We start from the raw sequence: 13,794 nt of genomic DNA on the forward strand, positions 1-13,794 counted from the left end.
GCCCATGTAAAAATTATATTTGCTGTACTGGAACAGAACCAAGCAGAAGGTCACATTAATCTCTGAAGACATTGCCCAGAGAGGGATTAAGTGAAAGGAGAATAGAAAGATAATATAACAGCAATCCTTGAATCTTTTATTCATACAACCGGCCCAAAGGGAGCTAAAGAATGCATCAAACCTTGCTGCTTTCACAATCAATTTGATGATACTGTGTACCACAGGTTAACTCTGAACTGTTACTGCATGGAGACCCAAGAAAACTGTAACTACAACCACCTAAAATAAACAGAAAAACTTGACACTAAAAAAAAAAAATAAAATATCCTCCCTTCAAAACATTAGAGCTCAAGTCTTACATAATCTAGTCTGCATACAATATATCAACTTTTATCCTTTCCATGTATGTCTAGAACTTTGACAACAATCCAAATTTTCTTCCAGTCCTGAATTTAGTATTTCAATTTTTGAAATAATATTTATACTTTTACAAGTATAAATATAAATACTATTTATACTTTTAAATACAATTTATACTTGCAAACTCAAAAAAAAAAAAGGGTATATTATTTTAAAATCATTACTTACATTTTCAGTATACAAATGGCATTAGCTCCTAGAAGAAAATTCAGCTTTTACGAAAAAATTTTCACAAATGTGCAAAAAAACCATGGGCTGAACCTCTTTTCAACTTCCATTTCTATCTTTCATTGCTAGCTAAATACTTTGGAGATTATTCATTGATACATCACATAGAAAATTCATAAATGTAACACGTAAAAAACACTACTTGGAGAGTAGTCTGAAACAGATTTCAAGACTTTCAAATGTTTTACCAATAGTTTCAAAACATCCTCCCATAAACTTTGCTTACAAAATACTGAATTTGAATGAGAGTTTATCAAACTGGACCAGTTGTACTGGTTTACCTCAAGTTGCATACACAACCTGAGAAAAAGCAGTAGCAGCAAACAATGAGAAGCATCAAGTGTTCACCACTTATAGAAATATCCAATTTGGTATTAGTATAAAGAGGCAAGGAGGAAATAAAAAAAGGAGGGGTGGAACAAAATTTTACAGTCTTGAGATGGAAATCTAAGAGACAGGAAAATGTATTATCTCAGTTCACAGTGGGAAGTTATCCATGGGTTTCTTACTGTGCACAAAAGCTGGAACCAAGACGTCATCAGAGAGCTGAGGGAGAAGAACAGAGAGTGTGCCTGCACTAAAGCACACACAGGCTGTTTTAGCCAAGGAGGAAATACACAGCTTACAGACAAAGGAGCAGTCAGGAACATTAGAAACTTTCACACAAGAAAAATAAAATTGAGATATCACTATAGATACCAAGCCTTGCTGGCAAAATAAAGTGATTCAGTGGACCATTACTAATCAATTCCAGAAGAAAAGTACTTTTTCCTCCAAAAGTTGCTTTACCTCTTGGTTTTACACTACTGACCCTTTTTCATCTATGTACCTAGACACTGAATATTAACCCATTTATTCAGGGGAAATAAATGTATAACCATTCACAGCCTGCATTTTAAAAGATATGGATTAAAATTTTGAGCTTTGACAAAAAATTTAACTGAAGACAGCTGACATTAAGCAAGATTTTGCTTCCTACCATGCTGATGAGTGACTTCTCCCATTTTCTAGGGATCTTTTACAATAATTACTTGCATAGAGGTTGCTGTAAGGCTTCACCCTTGATTTTAGACCATCAGTCTACAAAGAGGTAAGAAAAAACCCCAATTTCTCCCATTAGCAGATGAGAGTGGGGAAAAAAGGAAGGTGAAGGAAGCCCAAACTTTCCCAACCCAGAAGTCACACACACTTTACAGCTGCTTTATACACCCAGGCACCTGCTGGTGTCTAAGTAGAGCTTTTTTCACACAGCAAAATCTGAATTCCACAAATTCTTTGAAAAGAGCTGGAAGACTTTATACTTTGAGGTTCCAAAACTATTGTAAAAAGCAATCGCTCTTTTTAGATGCATATTACTTCTTGGCACAAACTTTGTATTGTTTGTTGCTAGTTTTTTTCTAACTGGCATTAATAGCCTATCAGTGAAAATACATCATAAGCCTTGAAATGAATGTTGTCTACATAAAAAAAAATTATATATATATATAAAAAACCTATTAAAGTCTAGACAGGCAATGGTTTCTCTTCCATTTCTCCAAAACCACTGAAGAGGGAAGCAGAACATGCTGATTTTTGCATCAGCAGCAGACTTCCCAACCAGCAGTTCATATTACCGTGAAAAGTTAAATTCTGTGATCTTCAGCTCTTTAATATTCTCAAAGCAAAGACAATGGGTGGGACAGAATCAGTGATAATTAACATGTATATCAAAGAGTTCAGTTCATGTCAGTACAAAAATATTTTCTAGAACATTGCAAATTATATTCTGCCCTGTGCAAGCACCAGGGAAATTGCCACATATCACATTAAATTCAATTTGCTGATTCTCTTCTGCTCACTAATATCGAGCAGCTGAAGACACAAATTCCTTCAGTGTCTGACAATATCACAAAACTAAGGGCTTGGTATTGAAAAATGCTCTGTTCAACTCCTGTGTGCCAGGCCAAAGAGCATACACAGCACACATGGTGGTATCAACAGAGCACAAGAATCTGGTGTTGAGGGAAGCAAGAACAGAAAAAATGCCTCTTACACAGCATGTCCTTCCCTTCTTAAGTAATGTTTCCCATCTGTAAAAGGAATCCAATCATTTATGTCTCCACAAGTTGGTTTTTGTTGTACTTTTCACGTGATGCCATTTAAAATGACAGTTTACTTACATATTTTACCATTTTACTTAGTAGTATATTTTCACTTTCCTAAACTTTCTTTTAGATCAATAACTAAAACTACAACCTAAACTGTGATATCACCAAAGTGTTCCTGTCTTCTTCTCCTTTCTTCCTGAGCAGCTATTTTTACTCGAGTCACATGCATGAAAATGAATTCCCCTGATAACTTGACCATCCATCATTTAATCCCTCCTTAAGCAATCTGAGCAAAAGGGAATACAGATTCCAAGAGACAAAGGATGAAAACACCAGGAAGGAACTGCAGCTGGAATCAGACAGCTGTTCTTCTCTGAACATCAAGTCAAGCCCATGTGGTCACACATGAGCTCCAGAGGCAGATCACAAAAGATTTCTTATTAAGCTTTTGAGCTTTCTTTTTTTTAAGTGTTTAAAGAGGTTCTCAGTTTGGAAGAGCTTCCCATTTCTGTGGTTTCAGAAACTTCAGCAGTGTTTAATACAAGAAGTACTAAACTGGATCAGGCCAGCTCTCCCATCCCCTTTCCTGGCAATCACCAGTTTATTGAGTTCCTGAGCTCAAGCTGCACAGTCAAATCTAATAGTCACTAATGGTCTCTGTTCTGTTAACTTCTCTAATCCCCTTCCGAGCACATTTACACTTTCCCCCGACATGACATTTTGTTCCAGTAACACAGCTGCAATTAAGCGGTTCACAAAGAGTATTTTCTTTTGTTTGCTGTAAGACAGCAACTTACTTCTCAAATTTCACTAGAAAAGAACATGCTAAAAGTCTTGAAGGACCCAGTCATGCCTCAAAGTTGCCTGACTTTTACTAAACACCAGTAATTGTTTGCAGCTATCAAAAAGAACAGAAAATAGTTTCTTCCAACAAAAGCAGTAAATCTTCCAGCATGCTAAATATTTTCTCTTCTTAAGGCATTGCATGGATAAAAAATTTCAAAATTATTATAAAACCATTTTTAGGATTTTCCTTAGTATTTTGAGACAAAACAACAAAAACCCAGATTAAAGTTTTCTTCCTTTACACACTATATTCCTCAAATAGAGGACACAACTGGATCAGAGACCAAGGAAAACCAGAAAAATTACTCTTACCAAAACTGTTTGGCAATAGATTGAAACAAACTAATGTGATACAATAGTATCAGAAAAACCTCTAAAAACAAGAGTAATTTTTAAAAAGACAATTTTTAAAATGCATCACACTTCTGAAACACCCAACTCTTGTGCCAGTCATGGTGAGCACATACATTTTAAACTGACATAAAGGAGCTTTACACAGCTATTTCAGTAATTCAGTTCTACGTGTTAGCCCATGTGCTTAAAGCTCCAGGCTGATTTGGCTGTTCCACACATGTGATAACCTAACTGCAAAGCCACTCAATAAATGAGTCTATAATTCTGATGAAACAAACTTTCAGCACTGCCAGCTAGCAAATCTTTTATAATCAGATAATCTTCAAATTCTTTATTAAGGTCATTCAAGGGATTCAATGACAGGGCACACTGAAAAAAGAAGCTGTTCAAAATTTAAGGTTCTTTACTATTAGCTTGATTGCTAAGCTTTGTCAGATTATAGCATCAGAAGAAACCTCTTTCAGGAAATCTAAGTCTAAAATTTTGGGGTTCCTGAGAAACTTGTAGCATATACTTCTTGCAAATCTACAGTGCTCTATTTAATAAGAGCACTGTAACAAGACTTCCCAGACAAACTTCTGATTTTCAGAGTCTGAATAACCTTACAAACAAAAAGGGGTAAGAGGATAAATACTTCTAAAAAACCTACAAAAAAACAAGAAAACAAACAAATAAAAAACCACAAGATAGAAATCAGGTAATTATTAACTCTTGAAGACCTTAAACATGACCACTAAGCTGGGAACACCAAAAATACTTGCAGCTATGAAGGCCTGAAAACTCATCCCAATCTTTATGAGGAAGACACCTCAGCTCACAGAAGCCTCTGCCACCAGCACATGAGATAAGGACATTTTTGCAAAGCCCATAAATCTGAACTAGAGGGAACTGAAGGTGTCCCAGCACATCTTGAACAAGTCCAACCCTTTCTTTCTCCCCCCACTTCTTTACCCCACCTTCCTTTTGTTCCAGACTATGTGCTCCTCCAAAAGATAATGGTTTTCTAACAGTCTTCACAAACTAGACCTTCTAGGTCAAAATTTTCCAGGTACTTTACAAGTATTCTTGCTACCTTGTAAAAAAATTTCTTCCTTTTTCAGACACAAGCCATTTGACAGCCCTCAACTGCTCTTCTGTTAATTTATGGACATACAGACACATGCTGCATTGTCTACTGCAATGTTATGTATCAATAAGGATGTCAATAGCATTTGCACTCCGCTTTCAGTCCACTCAAATTTCCAGTGAAGTTAGCAGGGAGAGCCTCACTGCTCTTCAGGGTGTACCAATTCAGACACCAACCATAAATGTCAAAGTTATTTTTATGGAAAAATATCATCAAAATTTAAGTTTTCCCTAGACTGCAACATATTTTTTTAATATTTCAGTGGATTAATTAGATGTGCTATTATTTTTTGCTGCCACTTTCTAACACTAATTAATGAGCTGAATGTTTGTGCAAGTATTTCTGAAGCTCTGACTCTAATGGTTAAGAGGAAAGCCCTTCAGGTGCAAGGCACTGGTCTAAGAACACAAAGGATGAAGTTACATGAAAATTCTAAAATACGGAGTCTATGAAGGCTGGACAGAATCTCATTCCTCCTAGAAACCTACCCAAGATAAATCCTTGACCAAAAAGTGCACAGGGAGCTTAATAAAAAATAAATCTCTGCATAATGCATGCATACAGGCAGTACTCTCTTATTTCCTAAATGTCAAATTAATGTGAAGAAGTCCAATTTCTAGGGTTACAGAAGTTGAAAGCAAACTGGCTTCAGAAGAACAAAGAGAAAATGCACCTCAATCACTGAAAAATGGCTAAAACACACTAAGGCACTTGAAAGACATACCATAACAAATCCTCTGAAGGAGAAACCAGTACTTATCACCTGTTGAAGCATCCCATTTAAGGAAGTTACACACAGTCTTTAATTAGGCTGCTGGAAGGATAGCTCCACATAAACTTAAACACACAATTGTCCAGTCAGTGACACATACTACAGAGATGTCTCTCCAAGCACCACGTGTGCTGTTCCTCACTGCCATTAAAAAGCAAAGCATAAAAGCAGTGCTTGGACCATCCTATCGACCATTTGCTTGCCTGGGATTCAAACTCCCAAGTTAATTCATTGAAGGCAAATACAGCTTTTGCACTGACTTGAGAAAAGAGAGCTATTATTCCACTGGTCATAATCCTAAGCACTAGGAGGGGATTTTCTGACTTTACAGAAAAGGTACTCAATGGCAAAACTTCTGCTCCATTTCCCTTCTCTATCTTTTCTCTGTTGAAACACTTAATTTTATGAAGAGAGAAATGGGTAAGATCAGTAATAGCATAATGCTGGCCCTTGATGAACTGTGGTGAGAGAAGAAAACTCAGCAAGATATTTCACAGCACTGATACCCTGATAAGCAAACTAGGTAGAAAAGTCAGACTATCTATGTATGACACGGTTAAATATCCACATGCTTCATTTTTTCACCCCTCTAGTGCTTAAGGCAATATCCAAGTCCAAATCTATCACCATTTAAACCAGGAATGACTTTGCCAGGAAGCAGAACTATTTCTAACAACTGAAGTTTCAGACTTTAACTTAGCTCTGTCTTTAGTCATTTATTTCATTTTTAAAAATTACAATATATAGAAGTGGTTAGCAGAACAAGTCAACAGTCCCAACAAGAATGATGGAACACATTTCAACACTAAATAAGGTTGCTTACAAGTTTGAAATTTTGTAGTTAATATTTCAACAACAATGTTCTACAGGGTAGAACAGACAAGGTTTTATGAGTCAAGTCCCATTACCTTTCCCTGGTGACCCCAAGAAAGCCCTGGAACCATGTGCGTCACAGGTTTATTGAGGTGGGTTTTTATGCCCTCCATTCATGTCTATCTGAAAACTGGAAAAAACACAGTGCAATATGCCCATGCTATTGAGATGCTGAAGAAATTAATATTAAAAGGGAAAAATCCTTATCTGAAGCATAAAATTAATCACAGGGAACCAATTCCCCTGTGCAAACAAGGAGCTGCAAACAAGAGTGTCTATACCCCTAGAGATTATGAGATAAACCCTGTTCTGTCTGTACTCAGCGATAACTTAGAAAACCTTTGCACTCAGCTCCTTGGGTTTTTTCTCTAACCTTCTACCAGGTTTTCTAAACCTTCTCTTTCTTTCTAAACCTCCTCTAACAGGTTTTGAGGGCCTGCCCACTACAAGACTAGAGCGCTGGCTGTGACATGAATAAAAGTAAAAGCAGACTACAGAACAAACATGAGACTCAGAGAAGCTTCCATCTCCAAGCATGCAACTTTACACAAAAATGATTTACATTAACAAATCTTCATGTCTTTCAATGCCAATTCTGAAACAGCATTTAGGTCAACAAAAAAAGCAACAATTTCAACAACATTGGCGTAATTATGCTACTGCAATGAACTAGTGTTTATTGTCAGTTTCATACAGCACACAGCATGGTGCTAAGATTCCAACACACAAAGATATCCTGGAGTGTGCCTGGAAGATTACTGTCATCTGCCTAGAGAACATCAGCTGCACTTCTATACATATACAGATGTAGCCAAAAAAGCTTTAACAGCTGCTGTCAAACTGGATGTGAAACACACAAGAACCTGGTATTTCCACTGATTTATTCAGCTTTCACTATGATGAAAAGTACATCAAAAAATCAGGAATCTGTATGCTCTAACAGCCTTCTCCCCTCAACAAACAAAACTTGCTTTCAAGGAAAAGTCTGATGGGAAAAAGCCTGTTAAGTTCTTTTACTTGAGAAATAAACAGGGGTGTTTCCCAACAAGCTCAGCATCAATTTCAAGCTTACAGCACAAATACAAGTTACCTGCAACAGCATTGCTCAAGAAAAGTCACCCATAAAGACTTCCAGTTCCAGATCTTTTCTAAATATGCCAGACTTCAGATATGCCATTTCCAATGGTGTACCTCTCTGCACATGCCTGAAGCCAAGTACCCACACTACATACAAATACTCAGAGAAGATGTCAACACCACATGAAAGCCATCTTCAGATTCACTTTCAAAAATTTCAGCCAGCTCTATAGAATGTTCCCACCCATATTTCTCCCACAGATACAGACAAATGCTCTTTAGGAAGACAGCCTCCAAGAAACACACATACACACAAAAATTTAGCCAGTGGTGGATAAAGAAACCATGATACCCCAGAAAACCATGTCCTTCTGCTGACAAGGCAGAATCACACAGAAATTAAAAGTCTAAAAGTCTGCTAAAAAGCATGATGCTTTTGACAGTATCAGATTAGTTCATTAAGAAGTCTGTGTTCAGTTCAAACCTGTGCATTTAAATTTTCATCACTTTTAGGTCAGTCAGTTCTTCTCCCTGAGCTTTAATTTTAGCTGCAAAACAGGAGATAAAGCTCTTGTCTCTTTTCCAAGCACCCCATCTCACCAAATTTAACAACCAATTGTTAGAAGCAGAAACCAGGAGCTAACACAGCACCTAGTCCTAAATCTGACATTAATTACCTTACCACCTGCAAATCCTTAATAATCCTCAACATCCTGCAAAACTACGGTATTCCCTACAAACTCCAGCAATCAAAAATCACCAGTTTTAATACCAGGTCTCCTGTAATTCTTGACATAATATTTGCAGACATTTCTGTGGCATATTAAATTTACACATAAAAGATAAAGGACAGATGAAACCCTGATTTCAAAGCCTTCCCACGTCTGTTATTCTTTCCATAGTGTCACAACTGGAGCAGATCTCTATCCTAACCAATTGGATTTCAAATTCACAGGGCATATCATTGTCCCAAGGCAACCTACTAAATTAATTGCCTTTTATGAAAATATTTTAATAGATAATGATGCACAAAGAGTATGCCTGTTCCTCACCAGGTATTTAAGTGGCAGAGGACAAACAGAAGCCCAGATGAAATAAAAACGGCACCAAAGAGTCGTCTTGTGCCCTTCCCATCTGTAAATGCCAGCTTCCTTCTCTGTACTTCAGGAGGAGGTGGGGCTGGGAAACACTTCTTTCAGAAGTTCCACCCTTCTTTACAGATGCACAGATTTCATTAATAGTTAACTGGCGACATACAACATTAACCTACCCTGGTATTCGCAGCTTTGCATCCACGCTTGTCCCATGGTAAGTGACAGCTTGGGGCAACTGCTTACCAATATTTTCTGCACCATGACACCCTACACCAGGACTTGCTTTTCAATCTTTTAGTCTCACTGACTAGCTCACTTTGAAACAGTAAAATTCCAGTCAAATTTTTCTGCGAGCAGAGGGACAAAAAGTGACAGACCGTTGAGCTGATAACCAACACTACTTCCAAAAATGCAGCAGTACTTAATGTTCTTAGGTTTAACAAACGACTTACAAAATCACTTTGAGTTTCACCATTGTGGACTAAAGGTTCTAGGCTTGTCACACAAGTAAACTGGAAAGCCCTTCCAAGGAAAATCATTCCTCTTAGAGAGCTGACCTTACTCTTGTTCAGGTTAATAAGTCTTCAGAGGTGCTCTGAAACAACCACTACAGAGGCTCTTGAGTACAAGGTGTCCTTCACTGTGAAGAACTTTGAACAAGAGAATGTCAATATTAACAAGGCCCTCTGGGCCATAATGTCGTGCATTTCAACATATAAATATTTGAAGCCATTTAAGTATGGCAGCATTCAGAGACCTCAGTGATAAAGAACAACTTTGTGAATCTGACAGGCACTGCAACAATAAACTCCATTTAAGAGTCTGCCCAGTCTCATTTTATCTAATTACTTACCTCCCTTGCAGGAATAGCATGCTATTAAGGTTTGCTGATTAAGATTTGAAGGTACTTTGAAGATTTATTGTACCATACAACCACTAATTATTATTGTTCATACCTGCATTTCATTGGCAGAAAAATAGCTATGTACCAAATAATTTCTGTTCCAGATGTAAAAATAAAAATATTTGCCCTGCTGTGCTCTTTAAGAAGCGAACAGCTAAAAGACTGCATTTTTACTTTCAGGCCTTCTCTGTGATAGTCAGTCTGTATGAACCATGTGGCTGAAAAAATCCCACCATAAAGGAAAAAAAAAAGCAAAGACACCTCAATTTCCTGCCATCAGAACAGGTAACATTTATGCCCTGGTAACTTCCCACTCTCAGGAATGCAATCTCCTCCCTTTCCTGGACTTCTTCACTGCTTCCCTTCAAGGCACTGAAAATGACAATGCTTCGCACAAGTTACTATGCTAGGCACAGGTTATCACTGGTCATGATGACCAGTCACAGTGGTTATTTGCCACTCATCCACACAGTCCATTTTTACTTTCAAAGGCCTCTGAAGCTGTATATAACTACTGGGTCACATCCTTCCACCAGGCTCTGTTATCCTGGTGAAAAATACATGCAGTGTAGTCACTTATGTTTTAACATTCTGCCCACTCATCTCACATAGATACCTCCTCACTCTTCCATCCACTCAAATATCCTTGAGCCTGGGGTTCTCACAGCCTTCAATTCCACTCAACAACAGTCGTGGAATTAAGAGGGTTTTTTAAATTAAGCTGTTAGAACAACACCCTGTGATACAGCCTGTCTCCTTTTACACCTGGTATATTTGAAAGTGTTTACTTTGACTGTACCTTGAACTTAAAAAAAACCCCAAACCACCACACTCTGATTAGGACAAAATCAATATAAAAATCCTGATCTAAATATGGTTCTTTTTTTATCATGCACAGCAAAAGGAAAGAAATAGTCCCATTATGTGCCTTTCCACTCACAAAACAGTGTTGTTAGGTTAAAAATGAATAATAAAGTATCTTTAAAAGTTAGATTGTATATTTTTCTCTTTCTTGCTGTCATTCTCTTCTTTCCTTAAATTACTGCTTAAATTCTAGAACTGTTCATGGAAAGACATGCTTGCTGGCAGGTAAAAAAAAAGACACTCCAAGTGAAACACATCTGCTGCATGTGAAAGCTGAACAGATATGTCCAATTGATAGCACTAGGAGTGGTAGCAAATTCTGTTGTAACTGCACCACCAAAAGATCCTCTGACTAGATTTACTCTTTCCTCATCAGTATTTCTTGCACAAGACCCAAACTGTTTGTTTTCTCATTTGTACCTCTGTCGTGGCTGATTCTAACTCTTGCAGAAATGTCTTTAGATCCTATTTCTGTCCATCCAAAGACAGACTTGCACAGGACACGTTCAGTCAGAGGCCTGATGCTCTGATGTGAACAACGACAGCAGTCCTGCTCTGGAATGGGCACCAAATGTCATCATTTCACTGACCTGAGCCCAAACTAATGACCTGGGAGGCATGACACCTCGGAATGTATATACTCAATGACAGCTTTCTCACATGAGGTTCTACCCTCGGGAAAATGTCTGTGCATTGTGACCCAGTTTCGCTGCAGTTTCACAAAACACGTCCTCTTCCCTGAAAAGGTTTCAGGAACTGATCACGGTTACTGCCCCAGCTAGTTCCACATGCAAAGACTTTCATATTCCCTTCTCCAAAACTCACACCTTAATAAGATGGCTAGACACAGATTACCTGCAACCAACCTTACAGTTTCCATGTCCTACATTTACTTCTGATCCTACCTACAAAACCAAACCGGTTCCCAAATGTTTCCCCAGTAAACAGGAGGGGTACGGAACGGCTCCTGGCGGTTCCCTATGAAGTCACTGCCTTTGTTGTTTTAAACATGCAATTTAAAGAGAATGACACAATCTAGAATATGAGAGAGATTATCCTGCGGTCTGCGGAGGTGTCGATTGCTAGGAGATAAAAAGCCAATGAAACCTACGCTATTTCTCATCACCGGCCAACAGATTTATCCTTCATTTCTGCTCCTCCAAAAACGTTAATGAGGAAAAAGTTTCCTCTCTGTTAACAAGTCCGAGGGCCGCGGGGGCTGCTTTGTTTGGCTGGCGCAGGCAAACCCAAGCCCTTCTCGGCCGGCAGAGCGTGTCCCGCTGCTGCCGAGCGCCCAGCCCGACCCCGCGGGACCCGGGCTGCGAGTCCCGGTGGGAGCACCAACATCCCCCGCCGCTGCGTGCGGCCTTTCTTCACCTCTCCCACACCCCGCCGCAGGCCCCGCCACGATCCGAGAACCAAAGCCAGGCGCTCACACGCCCACCGGCGGCCATCCCTCCGGGAGAGCCCCCTTCCCTCCGGGAAAGCCCCGCTCGGCGGAGGCCGCCGCCGGGATGGCTGCCCCGCTCGTAGCGGGAGCCGCACACCTACCGCCGCTCTGGAGCCGCCGTCCGCGCTCGCAGGGCGGCGACGGAGCCGAGCAGCGCGGAGCTTCGCCCGGAGCGGCCGCGCAGGGCTGCGCTGGGAGCGCGGAGCAGCATCTCCTCCCCGCCGGCCGCCAGACCCGGCGCGGAGAGGGCGGGAGCGGCGGCGCTCCCCGCCCCGTGGCTCCCTCCTTCCCTCAGCATTCCCTCCCTCCTTCCCGCTGTGCGCGGCCGGCCCGCAGCCGCCCCTGCCGGTGCCCCGGTACCTGCGGGTTCGCACCGCGGCCGCCCGGCCCCGCCGGCCCGGCGCTCTCGCAGCCGGCTCCGCTCCTCCGGTCGCTGCCCCTCGGGGCCGCCAGCAGCGCGGGGAGGCGGGCGCGCACCGCCCACCGCCCCCGAGCGCCGCGCCTTCCTCCCCTCCCTCTGTCTCTCCTTTCTCCCTCTCTCTCTCTCTCTCACTCCCTCCCGCCCCCGGGGCGGCGGGGAAGATGCTGACACACGCCCGGCCCCGCCCGCTCCCTCCGCGCCCCGGCCCCGGCCCCGGCCCCTTCCCGCCCTTAGGGGCCGGCCGGAGCTCCGCAGCGACTTGAGGATTGACTCGACTTGGGTTTCCTGGGGGCGAACTTCAGCCCTGTTCTTGGCCCCAAAGACGTTTTCTGGTTTTGTTTTCTTTTTTTTTTTTCCCCCTAGGGGATGATCTGGCTGGTCCCAGACCTTGGCTCTTCAGCTGGAAGTCTTGGTCCGCAAACTTGAGCAAAAGCCTTGACGCCAAAGCTTTCAAACACGGCCGATTGTTTATAGCTATCAGACAAACTTTGCTGAGGGAAAAGGTCCACTTCATAAGGTGAAAATTTGGGGTTGCCCTTTTTTTTTTTTTTAAGACTTCTTTTTCCACTTGTGCAGTGGGATTAGGGCTTCCCGGTGGGTTCCTCTGGAGTTTTTGAAGTAGCTCCCTCCTCTGTGGAGCAGACTGTGGAAGAAAATAGTCACAAAATAGCACTTTTAGTCGCCAGAGATGTGGCCCTAAATTCGGGCTGTGTGAAAATGAACTTTCAGAATGATAGTCTGGAAGAGTAATTTCTGTCTGAAAAAAAAAATTGATTTTAAAACATTGTGAAAACATTTTTATTTACTTTAAGGTAAATAAAAATGTTTGACTGTAACTGTTTCCTAATGAAATACCAATTGCTTTGTCTTAACTAAAGTGTTGAGGACTCAGCATAAAAGTCAGTCTGCCATAACTAATAGTGTCACGGACTTTGTGTAAGTCATAACAAAAATGAAGATGAGTAGTAAAACTAATTTACATAGTAAGAGGCTACAGTAATCTGAGAGGTTGTTAGTTATGTAATTTAAATATAATTTTCTTGTAATACAAGTTCTTTAATTTGATAACTATCTACTTACATTTTAAGGTGAACTGACTGTATTGGTATCCACATTTCCAAAAGGAGCTCATTTTTGTCCCTGTACATTTATACATTCTATGGCACCTCCTCTTTCCACAGGTCACTGTCTCACTGAAAGAGAGTTTTTAATATGTGTTAATGATCTGTAATAGATTTTATCTTAAAACTCTGTTTCCACACTTCAGATCAATTCATA

The 13,794-nt window shown here is 40.5% G+C and overlaps 1 protein-coding gene across 5 annotated transcripts in view; it reads right to left on the minus strand.

Annotated features, from left to right (window-relative positions):
• The window catches only part of PTPN13 (protein tyrosine phosphatase non-receptor type 13), a 112,059-nt gene extending 99,488 nt beyond the window's left edge, over positions 1 to 12,571 (minus strand). For 4 of the 5 annotated variants that reach the window (XM_059844008.1, XM_059844007.1, XM_059844006.1 and 1 more), the window contains exon 1: positions 12,456 to 12,571. The gene's annotated coding sequence lies outside the window, so the exon portion shown is untranslated. Of the gene's footprint in view, positions 1 to 12,196; positions 12,321 to 12,455 lie in introns of those variants that run through there. The other variant, XM_059844005.1, reaches the window with a different exon arrangement.
• Positions 12,572 to 13,794: the final 1,223 nt, after the last annotated feature.

The sequence above is a fragment of the Haemorhous mexicanus genome, chromosome 4 (genome assembly GCF_027477595.1).
Source record: "Haemorhous mexicanus isolate bHaeMex1 chromosome 4, bHaeMex1.pri, whole genome shotgun sequence".
NCBI classification, from domain to species: domain Eukaryota; kingdom Metazoa; phylum Chordata; class Aves; order Passeriformes; family Fringillidae; genus Haemorhous; species Haemorhous mexicanus.